The sequence below is a fragment of the Carlito syrichta genome, unplaced genomic scaffold (assembly GCF_000164805.1).
Source record: "Carlito syrichta isolate Samal-C Ts95f unplaced genomic scaffold, Tarsius_syrichta-2.0.1 Scaffold314788, whole genome shotgun sequence".
NCBI classification, from domain to species: Eukaryota; Metazoa; Chordata; class Mammalia; order Primates; family Tarsiidae; genus Carlito; species Carlito syrichta.
In genome coordinates, this window is record NW_007258884.1 from 461,885 (window position 1) to 478,507 (window position 16,623).

Consider the following 16,623-nt stretch of genomic DNA (forward strand, 5'->3'; position numbering starts at 1 on the left):
CAGGCAATTCTCTCACCTCTGCCTCCAAAAGTGCTGGGATTTCAGGTTTAGCCCAGCCTAAACATGCTGCATTATGAGCTGAATCGAAGGAGAAACAGCTCAGCAATCTTGTTAGGCAAGGTACAGTACTGGGATCTGAAAGAGCAGTTTCTCCACAGGAAGAGGAAATGGAAGCAAGCCCTGAGGAAGTACTGTAGGTGAGAGAGATGTGGTAGAGACTGCTTACAAAGGTAATGCTGCTGGGCATGGGTTCAAGCTAAGGATCCTGCATTTGGGGTGGGCTAGCACACTGGGCTCTGCTTGGCAACTGCCTTTAAAGCAGGCCTGTCCAGCCCGGGGCCCAGGACAACTAGTCTTGTGGCCCCACAAAATCTTTTAACATCATATGTCTTCCAGTATTTATTTTCTTCGTGACCCATGCATAATTCCGTTATTGAAGTTCACAGTCACACCTTATTCATGACATGCTTTTTGGCAGCGCATACATTTGTGAGCAGCTGTTTTCAATTATGAAGCACACGAAGGGCAAACTTTGAACAAACATTTCTGATGAGCACCTTGAGAACTCAGTAAGAATTGCAACCACTTTCATCAAACCAGACCTCAGTAGATTCATTTTCCAAAAACAAGGTCGAATTTCCCATTAGTTTTATATTGTTCTCATTTTTCTAGATGTCTTATTATAATAAAAAAGTCTTATTATGTATATATCCTAACTATATTATGTAGTTTGTGTGTAGGCTAAGACAATTTCCTCTTTATTCAATACGGCCCAGGGAAGCCAAAAGGTTACTTCATGTGGCCCAAGGAAGCCAAAAGGTTGGATACCCCTTCTTCAAAAGGTATTCAGTGGAAAAGCACGGAAGCACACTTAACTCATGCAACCTCTGGAGTGTAGCACAAATGAGTGATTCACGTCAGTCCCTATCTGACGTGGGACTAACCGAGGTGGCCCAAGCGGCTCTTAGGTCTTGGGTCTTAGGTCTTGGGATCACAGCTGACAGGGATGTGACTGACTCAGTAGCTCCAGGATGGCTTCCTGAGGCACCCCACCTTCCTGATGTGACACGGGCATGGTGCCCCTCTGGGCCAGTTCCCTGTGTCTGGGAGTCTTTTCTGGAGGCTCAGCATAGAGCCTGCTCCCTCGAGCTTTTCAGCAGCTTTTTTAAGCACCTAATTCTCTATATTGAATCCCTTTCTGCTTAAAATAGCTAGCTTGTTTCCTGCAACCTGACTTGTGCTGAGACTGAAGAATTTTATAATGGGAATGAGCTGCATTGGAAACACTAGTGTCACTGGCAGTGTCCTGGAATGACAGCAGATGGATGGACAAGTGGGTCAGTGGTTTCCAGATGCACAAACTCCAGCTCCTCCTGCTTCCTAATGGGTGTGTGGATAGTGGGATTGCTTGGGGAAGCTGTTCTGAAAACACAGGTTACCAGGCTCTATCTCCAGAGATTCTGATTCAGGAAGAGCTGCCGGACCCCTGGAATTGATATTTTTAAAAAGCTTCGCCTAATTGTCCCTGAAAGATGGCCACACTGGATGTGAGTGTACCAAATTGTTTCTTGACTCTGTGAGCCAGTGCTCATGAGGCTTCTTTTTGAAAGGGAGGGAATGTTTAGGAGCTACACATTTTTAAAGATTCCACGACAGGAGATTTACCTTTTCTTGATTTAAAGGGATGAATTCTGTAACTATCACCAGAATATGGCGGTATTTCCAGTGTGGACTATACAGGATTTCCTTCTTTTGTTTTTACTAAAGGAAAGGGATATATTTCAAAAACGTTACTGAATCCAGAGTAAAAACTGAGTTATTTGTAATGAGAGTTATACTTTATTTTACAGCATTTTGTTATGTAAACATGGCATTTCACAGGATAATACACTACTTTGTTGTATAAAGTGCTGTTAGTATATTTTCTTATCTCTGTTTATAGTTAAAAGAAAAACAGTGGAGGTTATTTAAAATACGGAAATGCCTCCTAAGAAGAGGGGTCAAGGGATTATTTGGAGAACTGGTGAATTCAGGATAATTGAGTAGTATTGGAGTTCACTGAGCTCTAGAAACCAGGTGTCTATGGATCGCATGTCTGGTGTAAGCACTTGTTCTGCTCTTATTTGATGCTCCCTGCCCCGGTCCTGATGTCTGCCTTTCCTTCCCTTCCCTCTGTCCTCTCATGCTGGCTTTTTTAAGGTCCCTGCTAACTGATGAAGAAGGAAGTCCCGTTGTTCTACAGTCTGATAGTGCCTGCCTGATTGAAATTGATTAGCTCCAGGTGATCGGAATCCTTGAGCGGCAGGGGTTATATGTCAAGTGGGTCTTCTCCGAGGGGTAAGGCTGTCCTCCCTCTGCAGCTGCCAGGCTGCTTGCAATTAGGCAGAATGATTTCGCACTTGGATAATAGTCAGGCATTAACTGCAGCTTACCAAGTGCTGCATAATGATGGGACGTGCTAATCAGATGCATCTGCATATGGCATTTTCATTGTGTGCAAGTGGTGTGTGTGTGCACAGAAAGGGAATGAGCTTGTGTGTTACTTGCCTGAGAAGAGGCATCTGTAGAAGTGGCCGCCTCTTCCCTTTCCTCTATGGAATCCTGACAGAATGATTGAATTAGGAGGCTGGCATGTGTACTTTTTTGCTATTGGTTCCTTTTTTTTTTTTTTTTTTTTAAAACAGCTTTGTTGAGACATAATTCACATCACACAGTTCACCCATTTAAAGAGTTTGATTCAGTGTTTTTTGGGTTTTTTTGGTATATTATTTTTTAGTGGGGCAGTGCAAACCACCACTACACTCTAATTTTAGAACGTTTTTGACCTTCCTAAAAGAAACAGTTGGTTCTTTTATAGAGAAAATGTTGGGAGACTGAGGTGGGAGGATTACTTGAGGCCAAAGGTTCGAAACCAGCCTGGGCAACATAATGAGACCTCATCTCTAAAAAAATAAAAACATTAGCTGGGTGTGCTGGGGCACGCCTGTATTCCCAGCTACTGAGAAGGCTGAGACAGAAGGATCCCCTGAGCCCAGGGATTGAGGCTGCTGTGAGCCGTGATTGTGCCACTGCACTTTAGCTGGGTGACAGAGTGAGATCCTGACTCAAAAAAAAGAAGAAAGTTTAGTAGTCACTTGTACAGGGCTCTTTTTATTTTTTTTTTTAGTGAGAATGCAGATCATCTTCAGCCTTTTGCAAATTCTTTATTTCCTAGAAAGCATTTCTTTTCATAAATAGTCATAAATGTATTTTAATGCTCCCAAGATTACCCACTTTCCTGGCTTTTGGACCCAACCTCATGAATTATGTTTTAGGTGCTGGGTTCACCTACCTACCAGTTGGGACCCCCAAGTGACAGATTCTCCCCACCCAGTTTAAGCCGTGAAAGGAATGCATGAGCTCTGGTAGGCTGGAGGAAGCAGGGGTGTTGGCTGCAGGGCGCGTGGACTTGGGATTCTGTCTCTTAGCTTTTGGAATCTCTTCGTTGCCCTTCTTCATCCTGGTGGTAGGGCTAGATGTGGCAATGAGTGCCTATCAGCAGGGGTGAGGCTGTGGGTCATATGCTGGGTGGCACCTTGTCTTGCCTGTAGTTTTGTGCAACTAGTTTGCAAGTATTGGCGGGTTTGATTCATTTTTTTATTCTGAGATCACAAATCTGTTTATTCAAGCAGTGGGACTGACAGAACCATCTCGGCATACTGCAGTGACCAGTGTTGCTGATTCAGCTGGTTAGACAAGGGATTTGAACTAGGCCAGGCTATGGGTGCTACCTTTAGGAAGATTTATTTATTTACTTATTTTTGAGTGGGAGTCTCACTCCATTGCCCAGGCTGAAGTGCAGTGGCATGCTCACGGCCTTCCCAGTGTCGACCTGCTTGACTCCATGGATCCTTCTGCCTCAAGCCTTCCCAGTAGCCAGAACTATAGGTGCATGCTACCAAGCCTGGCTAATTTTTGATTTATTGTAGAGACGAGGTCTTGGTAGGTTGCCCGGGCTGGTCTTGAGCCCATGGGCTCAGGCAGCCTACTCACCTCGGCCTCCCAAAGTGCTGGGATTATAGGCTGAGCCACTGAGCCCTGCCTGGGTCAGGTTTTGCATGTAGCAGAGCTGTTCCCCACTGCAATCCTATTGAAAGTCAGCCCTCGACACAAGGGTTTGAAAGGGGGAAAAAATGAATGAAGAAAAAACAAGCAAAAATTTAAAAAATATTCTATGCATGCTTTAATTGTTTTTGTAAATTAGATTTGGTCAAGGTTTAAGTTGGAATTTGGGAAACATTGTTCATGATCCTGTTGTTTTTGACATGTTAGCTTCATACTGGATCATTAAAAAGAAGCATTCTGAGGCCCAAATTGTGATTTTCTAAATCCATGACACCAGGTGGGAAGGTTTTCTTTTCACTCAACAAATGTCACTGAGTGACTGTTCTCGAAGTGCTTGGGACACGTTAGCAGACAAAATCGATCAAAGTCCCTGTCCTAGTGAACCCTGCCGTCTCATGGGGTGTGAGGAAGAGACAGGCCACATACCTGAACATAGTAACTATTCTGGATGTGATAGCATGGGAAATGTTGAAACATAGGACAAGGATGGTGAGGATGGGAGCTGGGCTGTAGTGAGGGGTAGATCTCACAAGGACTTGAAGGAGGTAAGGGAGGAGTCGGCCACAAGGCTTTCTGGGTGAAGAATGTTCCCCACAGAGAGAACAGCCCCACCAAGTCCTTTAAAGTGAGACCACAGCCATGGAGTGTTCTCAGGGCAGCTTTCCTTGTGGAGAGAGTTGGCAGTGGACCAACCAGGAGACAGGGCTGGAGGTGTCGAGGTGCCTGTGGGATTTTGAACAGAGTGGTGATGCCATCTGAATTAGGTTTAAAGAGGCCATAAGGGCAGGGCATGGCCTGGGGCCCGGGGTGACCCTTGAGGCTCAAAGAGCCAGTCATCAGGAGGTGGAGAGAGATGGTGGCACTTGGACCTGTGTGACCATGGGCTGCTGCTTTCTGGCTGCTTTGAAAGCAGAACTCGTGGGATTTCCAATGGACAGAATGTGGGGTATGAGAGGCAGCACGTTTAAGGATGGCCCCAAGGTCATTGACTTGAACAACTGAGTGGAGATGGCTGTGGGCAGCTGGGTTTGGGGGTAAGATCAGGAGCTGAGCCTCACACCTGTTGCGTTTGAGATGCCTTTTTGACATCCCTGAGGATGCTTAGTGGGAAGCTGAGGTGGAGAGAGGGCTGGGCCAGAGATGCACATTTGAGGCAATGTTTAGAGCCTTAACACCGGCTCCGATGAGCTAGAGAGTGATACAGATGGATTGGAGGAGAGGATCAGGGCCTGGAGCCTGGGATGTCTCTGCGTTGGTGGGTAACAGGTGAGAAGCAGAGCAAAAACACAGAACAAGGGCTGTGGAATTGAAACTTTGTTAGCTTTTAAAGATCTGTAAATGTGGAAATGTGCTATTTGAGTCCGTAGAAAGAAATGATTATAAGCTGTGTTTAGGAAGATTTTACTCTTGCTTTTCTAAAAGCACTTCCCTCTGAACATTTTTCGTATTCTCAAAGACTCTGGACCACTTCACAGATTTGGAAAATCAGAGGAAGGGAAACCTATCTGAGGTCCCACAACCCCAGCTGTGCGGTTAATATTTTGGTAATTGCCTTCTCATTTTCCTCTGTGTGTGTGGTTTTTTTTTTTTTTTTTTTGGTGGTGGTGTTTGTTTTTTTAGTTGTAATCATGCTGCATACAACTATTTGTTTCCTTGTCGCTGCAGCCTTTTTCCACGATGCTGTTGTAATCTTTGAAACACAGTTTTCATTGGAGAGCCCTGCTTCTTTTGGAGTGGGTGTTTGTTGACATAAGGATTGAGTGGCTGAAACCACATTGCTCCCAGCTGATCTTTCCTTCCTTCCCTGCGTGCTCAGCATGTCTGCACAGAATTCATACTGTGCGTTGTCTGGGGATGGAGAATGCTGAAGGAAGGGGAAGTTGTTGGAGAAGAGCTGGGCTGAACCAGACCCAGCAGCAAGGGGGGGGCCAGACCTGATTCGTGGGAGGGTGCCAGGCTGCCGGGCGGTACCAGGGAGTGAAGCCTGCTCCTGGGCTCAGGGACCTTGCAGGACTGATTTTTCTTTTGTGACACCTTCAGCAATAACACTTGAGTGCCTCAAGGGTTTGAAAGACAGATTGCAGTAAAAAAGGAAAACTCCTTGTGCACAATTTGCATATGAGTGGCGTCTGTATAATTAAGAACAATTCAGTTCCCTGGGCTGAACCAAAAGGGGGGCTCCCTGCTCCTGCTCCCTCTCTTACTCCTTTGGGGATGGGTCCCTGACTGGGACCCAGTGGGAACCCTGGTTCCCACATGCAACCTCACTAGGTTCAGCCAGAGACACTCCCCCACACACACGTAGTCTCTCTGCAGGAAACTCAGAAACACACATTTAGCCTCCCCCTTATTTGCTGCTGTGGAGTCCCTGGACATCAGAATGCGAATCCTTCCTCTTTGCTTTTATGCTGACCTCACCCCCTTTCCTCCCTGGTCAGGGCAGACACTCTGCTGAGTGCTTGGCAAAGCTCTTTACAAACTCATTTGATCCTCACCGTGGACTTAGAGGTCTGTCCTACCTTAATTTTATAACAGTGGAAACTGAAATTCTGATCACAAGAGCTTCAGGATGATCTCTTGTGTTCATTTTTCTAGTTTAGCTCTTACTCCTTTGGGGATGGGTCCCTGACTGGGACCCAGTGAGCCCGTAGGCCCTGGGAGTTCAGCCAAGTTCTTCCTTCCACTGCTGTGTCATATCCCGTGGACTCCTTTCTTCCAGGACTTACTAGGAAGCAAGATGTGATTTTCCCCAGTTTTATTTCTTATGGTTTTCAAGAGTTCTGCGGTTTGAAACTGTGTTGAACAACTTTAAATAGAGCAGTAACACAACTGTTTTCCATTGGAAGTTTCCTGCCTGCCACCCCCGGAGAAGGACAGTCTTTAAGAAGGAGAAGAATTTTTAATGCTTGTCAACCCTGAAATGTGAATGGTGGTGAGGTCTCACTGACAAGGCCCTTTCCAGGACTTTGCTCCTAGACGGCCACCTGTGTATTCCTTCCAGCATCTCTTTCATTTCTAGTGTGGTCACTTCTGGCTGGAATACCTTCTCACCTTTGGTTCCCTGAAGCATCTCACAGAGGTCCTCATACGCCCCTGCATATCTGGTTTTGAGGCTCTGGATCAGTCTTTTATAGGCATTTAATTTCTCAATTTGTCAGTGTGGGGCAAAGCCCCCACGGGCCCCCATCACAACCGATGGCTTTTCCCAGTGAAGGGCAGCAGGAACCACCCTTGCCATCCTTAGGGTCTTCTTTGTCTTGCTGTCAGGTTTGGGTTATTTTTTACTGCTTTAGCCATTTAACCTTCTGGCTTATGGGGGAGCTCTGGTTCTGGATGTTGTGGAAGGCTGGCACTGCTGGGACCCACCTCCCCAGGACAGGCAGAGGCTGGATTGATGGGACTGTAGTGGAGTAAAAGTTCTACTAAGCAGAGGCCGCTGGCAACTTCTGGTGTTAGAAAATGGTGGAAAGCTGTTTCACCTAAAATTAAAGTTCCTGTCTTAAACAAGTTAGGGTTTTCTCTCTCTTGAGGGCATCTACACATACGTAGCCCACTGGCTCCAGTACGTATGTAAAGACCCTGCTCCTTTCAGATGACTGTCCTAGGGGTCTGGGGTCTCGCCTTATGGTGCAAGGTAGATACGTTAATGTCCATGGCAGCAGCTTGGAAGCTGACCATCCTTCAATGTCCATCGTATCTGCTCAAGCTTTGGCCCATGGCCTACAGTAGATTCGAGGCAGCCTCAAAAATATGTCTGGTCAGAAATTCCATTATATGGAAGAAGGAGAGCAGGGATTTTAGGGGCCAAAGAGCATTCATTCTCTGTCGTGAAACTCTGGGAGAGAAAAAGTGAGACCATTACCATTATTTTGCAAGGAAAAACTGCTTTTGAAATAACATATTTTTTCCCAGCACTTGGGAGGCCAAGGTGGGAGGATTGCTTGAGCACAGGGGTTTGAGACCAGCCTAGGCAACATAGCAAAACCTTGTCTCTACAAAAAAATAAAAAATTAGCCAGGTGTGGTGACAAGTACCTGCAGTCCTAGCTACTCAGGAGGCTAAAGTGGAAGGATCACCTGAGTGCAGGAGGGTGAGGCTGTGGTGAGCCTTTGATTTGCCTCTGCACTCCAGCCTGAGCAATAGAGTGAGATCCTGGGTGATAGAAGGAGACCCCGATTCAAAAAACATAATATAATCTTTTTCCTTTTAATATTTTTTTATTTTAAAGATGTGGGGTACAATTCAGGGTTAGGTATACGAATGTTCATTATGCAGGTACCCTTGTTGATGAGGTGTACCTCCTCTTCCCCAGGCAGATTCCCACTACTGTGAATCCTGCTTCCCCGCTCCCTTCCAGGCAGTTTCCCTACTGCCAACCCTTTTCTTATAGTATTACAATAATTGTTCAAGGTCCACTTATGAGTGAGAACATGTGATACTCAGTTCTTTGTTTCTGTGAAAGATCACTCAGTATTACAGACTCTAAGTTCATCCAGGTTGTTATGAAGTTTATGATTTTGTTCTTTATGGCTGCGTAATATTCCATTGTGTATATATACTACATTTTTAAAATCTAGTTCTCTTTTGATGGGCAGCATGGTTGGTTCCATTTTCTTGCTACTGTAGACAATGCTGCGATAAACATACGTATGCAGGTATCTCTTTTATGGAGTGATTTGAGTTCTTCCAGGTATATTCCTAGTAGAGGGATTGCAGGGTCGTATGAAAGGTCGATTTTTAGATCTTTTAGGAATTGCCCCATTGTTTTCCACAGCGGCTGCACTAGTTTACACTCCTACCAACAGAGTAGAAATGTTCCCTTTTCACCACATCCTCTCCAGCAGTTATTGAGTTATTGATGATAGCCATCCTGACTGGAGTTAGGTGATATCTCAGTGTAGTTTTAATTTGCATTTCTTTGATGACTAGTGGGGCTGAGCATTTAGCAAAGCATATTTTTAAGTTATGTCACCCCTTACCCCCTTTCTGGGTGAAACCAAAAGGAAAAACAAACAAACAAAAAACTCCAGCAGCTCCTCTGACTTGTGTTAAGATGTTCTTGTTTTTCTGGGCACACACTAGAGTGGGTTTCTCCAGTGTTAGTGTTTGTTGGGTTTCACAAGAGCAAAACCAGCTTTGAAGCCATTCTCTGACAGTAGGATTATGTAAGAAGTGAGTTTGGTGATGGTAAGTTATGCCCTGTGGGTAAGCATGTGGTATATGCCCGTGTGTTGAGTGGACAGCATGGTAGTCCACTTAGAAGGCTTCTGCCACATCATTTTTAGAAACATTATGTTTGGAGGCTTTTTTTCTTTTAAAGAGAGAGGACTTGAACTTTTTGAATAATAACATATTGTCTGGGTATTCTGAGAAACAAGACTGGGCTCTGGCAGAGTGAAAACATTGATGCACATGTTTTGTTGTTGTTCTTTTTTGAGTTGGAGTTTCACTCTGTTGCCCAGGCTGGAGTGCGGTGTCACAATCATGGCTCACTGCAGCCTCAACCTCCTGGGCTTAGGTAATTTTCCCGCCTCAGCCTCCTGAGTAGCTGGGATTACAGGTATGTCACCATGCCACGGCACTTAAGCATGGGTAACAGAAGGAGACCCTGATACCAAAAAAAAAAAAAAAAAAGGCTAGCTCACCTTCAAGGAACTAATCTCTGAATTTCTATGGACACTTGAAAACTAAAAGTTGTTTTCTAAAAACAGCTATAGTATTGCGTGTACTTGTATTGCCCACATCTATAGTAGTGCATGAATTTGTCTTATCTGCTGTGATCAAAGAGGAAAACATCCTTCATTTCTAGTCTCCCTGTGGTCCATGTGAATCTCTCCTTTGACCTTCTCTTTTTTATGTATAGCATTTGGCAAACTCTAGTCATGCTGGAGACATGTAATACTGAAGTATCTTTTATGCTAACTTGTCCTAGAGCTGAAAAGTAATACAGAATGGTTAATGACTTTTTAATTTTATTTTTTGAGTTAGAGTCTCACTCTGTTGCCCAGGCTCGAATGCAATGTCACACTCACAGCTACCGCAACCTCAACCTGCTGGTCTCAGGCAATCCTTCCACTTCAGCCTTCCAAGTAGCTGGAACTACAGGCATGTGCCACCATGCCCAGCTAATTTTTTGATTTATTGTATAGACAGAGTGTTGCCAAGTTGCCCAGTCTGGTCTTGAACCCCTCAGCTCAGGCAGTCCTCTCGCCTCCACCTCCCAAAGTGCTGGGATTATAGGCATGAGCCACTGCACTTGGCTTAGAATGGTTAATTATTTTAACATCTAGTAGAGTGACCTACCCTGGAGTCTGGGAAAGATGTCAAATCTCTAAACCATGGAGGAGAAGCCATGAGTCGCAGTATGCAGAAAGTTGGAACGGGAATTAGGGAAGTGTGAGCTTAATTGCTGGCCTATTCTTTTATAGGTTTGCCCAGTCATTTAACCACTTGGCCAGAGGAGTTCTTTGTAGCATACGGAATGTGGTATGATTCACTGTGTGTGAATGTAATAATATTCTTTAAATTTGAATTGCAAATATAACACCTTTTGAATATAGTGAGAGCAGTGAGGAGGGCACAGGTGTGGGGGTTGTGAGATCCTTGGTGAGCTCTCAGCATTGGGTACACATGCAGTTAAGAAGGATGAAGGAGTCAGGTTATCCGTGAGACTTTCAGCTGGGCAGGGAGGTCGAGTCACTCACCAAGATGGGAACACACTACGGTAGGTCCCCTGCATATGAATGAATTCTGTTCTGAGAGCACGTTTCTAAGTTCAGTTTGTCTGTCAGTCCAACAAGTCAGCCTAGGTGCCCAACTATCACAGTTGGCTATATAGTACCAGCTACATCACCACTGTTTTTACACCCTGGGTTTGAAATAAAGATACTGACTGGTCGCGGTAGCTCGAGCCTGTAATCCCAGCACTTTGGGAGGCCGAGGTAAGAGGATTGCCTGAGCCCGTAGGTTCGAGACCAGCCAGGTCAACTTGACGAGCCCTCATCTCTACAATAAATAAATAAATTAGCAGAGTGAAGTAGCATGCACCTGTAGTTCCAGCTACTTGGAAGACTGAGGAGGAAGGATTTCCGGAGCCCAGCAGGTCGATGCTGGGGTGGCCATGAGCATGCCACTGCACTCTAGCCTGGGTGACAGAGTGAGATTACAACTCAAATAACTAAGTAAAGATACTGTACTACTGTACTTGATGTAGTACTGTATAGTAAAGTACATGAAAGCACAGCCACTTGTAGAGGATGCATGCATGTGACCATGGTTGCCAGACATGTGATTTGACATGTGGACACGTTTGCATATTTGAAAATTCACAGCTTGAAGGTTTGTATGTAGGAGACTTACAGTACAGCACACTGATGGGGAGTTGCTGGCAAAATGTTGAGCTTCATTTTGGACTCCATCTGGAGGTGTCTGCGGGCCGTCCCTGGTATGGTGTCCGGTACAGATGGACGCTCGAGTCAAGAGCCCTGCGGAAGAGTCAGGCCGCAGATACACAGGCTTGGAAAATGAATCATTCAAACCACAGAAACCAAACACAGGCTGATTTAAGCAGAAAAGGAATTTGTTGAAAAGATGCTGGGCAGCCAACAGAATCTCTAGGAAGACACACAAGCCAGGCTCAGGAGCAAACTGGCAAGCAGGGGACTTAGCAGCTAGACTCACAGCTGGTATGATGCGGTGGCAACAGACTGCTAAGAACTCTGCCACCCCCCCCGCGGCATTTCTGTGGTTGCCCCCAGGATGAATTCTTCCTTCCTTGTGGCATTGGTGGGTGAATCTGGAGCAATCTAGGTCCCGGACCGGCACCCTGGCTGCAAGCAGGGCTAGTGAAACAGTAAGTGACCTTTTCGGAAGCCAGAAGGGGTGACAGTGGGGACTCTACCGACATAGTAAGGAAGATGGCTGCATAGCCACAGAAGTGACAAGCGTCTTTGTAGGAAGCAACAATCTATGGGTGATGGGTGAACACAGTGTGTGGGTGCAGTTGGCCAGAGCGGGAAGAGAATGGGGAAAGAGCTTTGGAAAGGGTGGCACAGGGCCCAGGCACGGTGGCTCATGCTGTAATTCCAGCACTTAGGGAGACCGAGGTGAGTGGATCACTGGAACCCAGGAATTTGAGACCAGGCTGGGCTACATAGTAAGACTCCGTCTCTACCAAAAAAAAAATAGCTGGGCGTGGTGGTGCATGCCTATAGTCCCAGTTACTCTGGAAACTGAGGTGGAAGGATCAACTGAGCCCAGGAGGTCAGGGTTGTGGTGAGCAGTGATTGTGCCACTGCACTCCATTCTGGGCAACAGAGTAAGACCCTGACACCCCGCCCCCCCCCCCAAAAAAAAAAAAAAAAGGAAACGGTAGCACAGGAGAGATGAGCAGAGTGAGAGGAGCTTGAGAGGGAGTTGAGAAGGAGCAGCCACAGAGGTAGGGAGGCCAAGTGGGAGGTGTCCTAGAAGCCAGGGGAGGGCAGTCCAAGAGAGGGATCCAGTAGAGAGGCCAGTCAGCACAGGACTCGGTTTCGCAGCTTCAGATCACTGATGGCCTCAGCAAGCACAGTGTGGAGCAGCGAGAGGGCCAGGCACCAGGGTGCTGTGGGTGAGGCAGTGCAGCCAAGAGGCTCTGAGGGAACATTCACACCCTATGCTGCCACCCAGAGCCAAGGGGACTTCGGCAGGTTGGTGAAACCCTCAGAGCATCTCTTTCCTTGGGTGCAAAAATGGGATGATAATGGTGTCCATGTGGGGTTCTTGGGATTATATGTGGTAATAAAGTGCTTGGCACAACTTCTGGTAGACCGCAGGTGCTCAGTAAATGTACTTGGTGTCATTGTTATTGTCACCAGCAGTTTGACTATGAAGGGAAGTAGGAGGCTTGAAGCAGCTAGGAAGTGTCAAGAGGATCTTTTCTCAAGTGAGCAGGGCATGGGTCTCTTTGTCTGGAAAAGTGGGAGAGAAAGAGCTGGGAGGGAAACACTGAAAGTCTGAGAGAGGGCAGGATAGGGGTGTGAGCCCAAGATCACCTGAGAGAAGAGTAGGGGGGTGGGTTAGTCTTTGAGAGAAGGAATGTTGCTTCTATGCTCATATGGATGCAGAGAAGGTCATGGGCAACTTGAGGGACAGAGTGTGTGCATGACGGCCTGGCCGTCAACATCCTGTGCTTGCCATAAACCTCCGGGCACCTCTTTGCCAGCGAGAGCACCTCCAACAGGCTGTGGCTGGTATTCCTTCAAGGACTTTCTCTGATTTCCTCTTTCAGTTTGTGCTTTGACCTTGAAGCCTGAGACTTTCTACCGTGGAAGAAACTGTAGGAAAATCATATCTTACCAAGTGACCACCCCCCTGTGGGATTTTAAAGGGGAAAAATACTGGTTTCTGCCTATGTTGTTAAATGTTTTTTTGCAAGTAGTTAATTGACCAGGAAGCATGGCAGCTCTAACTTAAGTAGCAGTGCCCATGTGTTTCCTATTTTTTCCTGTTGATAAACTTCTGCGGAGAAGTATTTTTTAAAAATTAAAAATAACAGGAGAGAAGAGTCATGTGCTGAGATCATGATATGGAATTTTATAACTCATATAGTTATATAACTTATTTAATACATTTCATAATTTGGGTCATTGATTTTTTTGACAAAGGCCCTAAAATGCCTTGCCCCAGATCCCAGGAGTGTCTAGGCCATGCTGCGCTAAGAGCCAGGCAGGGGAGACCTTGCTGTGGCGTGGCCAGTTTGATCATTGGTAAGCATCATGTAGGCTTCCCTCGGGCTGGGGCTTTTTATATCTGTGCAGGGATCGACTTGAAATCCATTTGCGTAATGAACTGCCACCCAGTGAAGTATCCTCTCTCCTTTGCTCCCCTTCTTGTGGCCAGCTCAGCCGTCCCTGGTAGCCACAGTGGGACTCAGGCTACCCTTGCCTAGGCTTCTCCCCTACTCCTCCCTCCTTACACTGACTTCCCAGGCTTAGCCTCTGTGCTCTGCAAACCCACCCCCTCTCCCCCAGCCAGCAGGCCAGCTGGTGCTTGTTGCTTGCCCATGTGGTATTCTCCAGGTGGAGCCTTGCTCTCCTCACTTTGCATCTTTGCTCCTGTCGTAAGTCTTGCTGCAAGAGGCCTGCCTCTGTTCAGTGTCCTTCCATGGTAGCTGGTTTTGGAGGCCCACTCGACGGCCCCGCCCTCCAAAGCCTTGGCAGGGTTGTCCAGGTGTCTCTTTGATGTTTGAGTTTTGCTTGTGAGCATGTGGCTTCCTGGATAATAAGTCCAAGGTGGGCATCTTCCTTGAGCTAGGCACCTGACCCAGTGTAGCCGAGCCCTGTAAAGTTGCCCAGAGCTATGAGTCCGGAGTCTTGGACTCTGCTGCTCACTTCTGGGGAACGGGAGTGTTGCTTTTGACATGACATATTTTGGTCGGATCATGTCTGTGTACAGCCAGAACAGTTGGTTATGGTTAATTCATTTCCATATCTAAGTTATTGGACTGATTTTAAAAGGGTGTGTCTGATATCAGCAGAAAGATTTAATTTTCCTAGGAATAAGAAATCTGGGCATCCATCCACCTTTCAAAGGATCTTGGAGTCACTCTTGAATTTTGCTGAAGAGAAAGCTGAAGCCCTATGTCACGTGGGCTCTCGTATCCCAGCTGAGACCTGACCCAGAGTCTTTTATTGCCACTGATACTGTTTTTCTCTTGTGCTAGCTACTTTCTCAGATGATTCCTTTATGCATATAGAAAAAATGTGGCCAAAATTTTTTAAAAAGAAAAAAATAAGAGGAAAAGCCAGGTAATCTTAGGCAGAGATACATGTTTTTTCAAAATAACATGTATGAAAATCCTTGTTCACATGTCATGCTGCTGAGAAAGCTCAACTCTTTGCAGAAGGTCTTTGAGGACCAAAAGAGTCTTTAAGGACCAAGACAGGACTGAGCTTCTGTTTATGGGGACCAACAGGATCCCCCATAGACAGGAGTCCACACACTGCTGGTTACTCTGGCTTTTCTTTTCTTTCTTTCTTTTTTTTTTGAGTTGGAGTTTCACTCTGTTGCTCAGGCTGGAGTGTAGTGGTCCACTCACAGCCACCACAGCTTCCACCTGCTGGGCTCAGGTGATCTTTTCACCTCAGCCTTCCAAGTAGCTGGAACTACAGGTGTGTGCCACTGCACCCATCTAATCTTTTGATTTATTGTAGAGACAAGGTCTTACCAAGTTGTTCAGACTGGTCTCAAACCCCTGGGCTCAGGCGTTCCTCTTGCCTCTGCCTCCCAAAATGCTGGGTTTGAGCCACTGCGCCTGGCCTTACTCTGACTTTCTTTAACCCTGCACCTGTCTCCTGTAATGGATGCAAAATGGTTTCTCTTTTATTTTTGTTTACTACTATTTTTTTTTTTTTTTTTGAGCTGGGCGTCTCACTTTGTCACCCAGGCTGGAGTGCTGTGGTACAATCATGACTCACTGCAGTCTCAACCTCCTGGACCAAGGTGATCTTCCTGTTGCAGTCTCCTGAATAGTTGAGACTACAGGCATGAGCCACCACACCTGGCTAATTTTTAAATTTTTTTGTAGAGATGAGGTTTCAAAATGTAGACCAGACTGGTCTCAAACTCCTGGGCTCAAGTGCTCCTCCTGCCTCAGCCTCCCAAAGTGCTAGGACTACAAATGTGAGCCACTGTACCGGGCTTATTTTTTTCTTTTAATTAAGAGCTATTCCTGAGAATTATCTTATCAATGGATAAAGGATGGGAATTAGAAATATGTGGCATATATTTGTAATTGATTTTTACAAAATGAGTGGTGGTTATTTGATGTCAGATGTGGAACTTCTAACAGTGAAAGAGGCTAGGTGGACTTTGACATATATGAATCATCTGTATTAAGGTGAAATGTGAAATGCTGACTTTTGAGAGAAAGGAAGAAAGGAGGAAGTTTTTATCTTCTGCTGCTATAGTTCTTGAGACATGAGTTATTTCTTTGAAGCTATTGATTTAGGAATGAAAATTTTGGCTTGCTTCTTCCTCCCTCCCTCCCCACTCTGTCGCTCAGCTGGAGTGCAGTGGCATGCTCATGGCCATCGCAGCCTATACTTGCAGGGCTCCAGCGATCCTTCCGCCTCAGCCTTCCAAGTAGCTGGAACTACAGATGTGCACCACCACACCCGGCTAATTTTTTAATTTATTGTAGAGATGAGGTCTTGCCAAGTTGCCCAGGCTGGTCTCAAACCCTTGGGCTCAGGCAATTTTCTCACCTCGGCCTCCCACAAGTGCTGGGATTACAGGTGTGAGCCACTGCCCTTGGCAACGTTGGCATTCCAAATATAATTTCTTAGCTAGCACTGATATTTGAGGATAATTGTTGATGTCCATAGTTGACTAAGTCTTGGTAGTTGGTTCCCCTCACCTAGTGTTTTATATATATTTTAGGACACATGTATGAGTGTGAGTACTCTCCAGGTCAGTACCTAGGTCTGAAATGGTTTTACCTATGAGAACCAACTTTTTTTTTTTTTTTTGAGTTGGAGT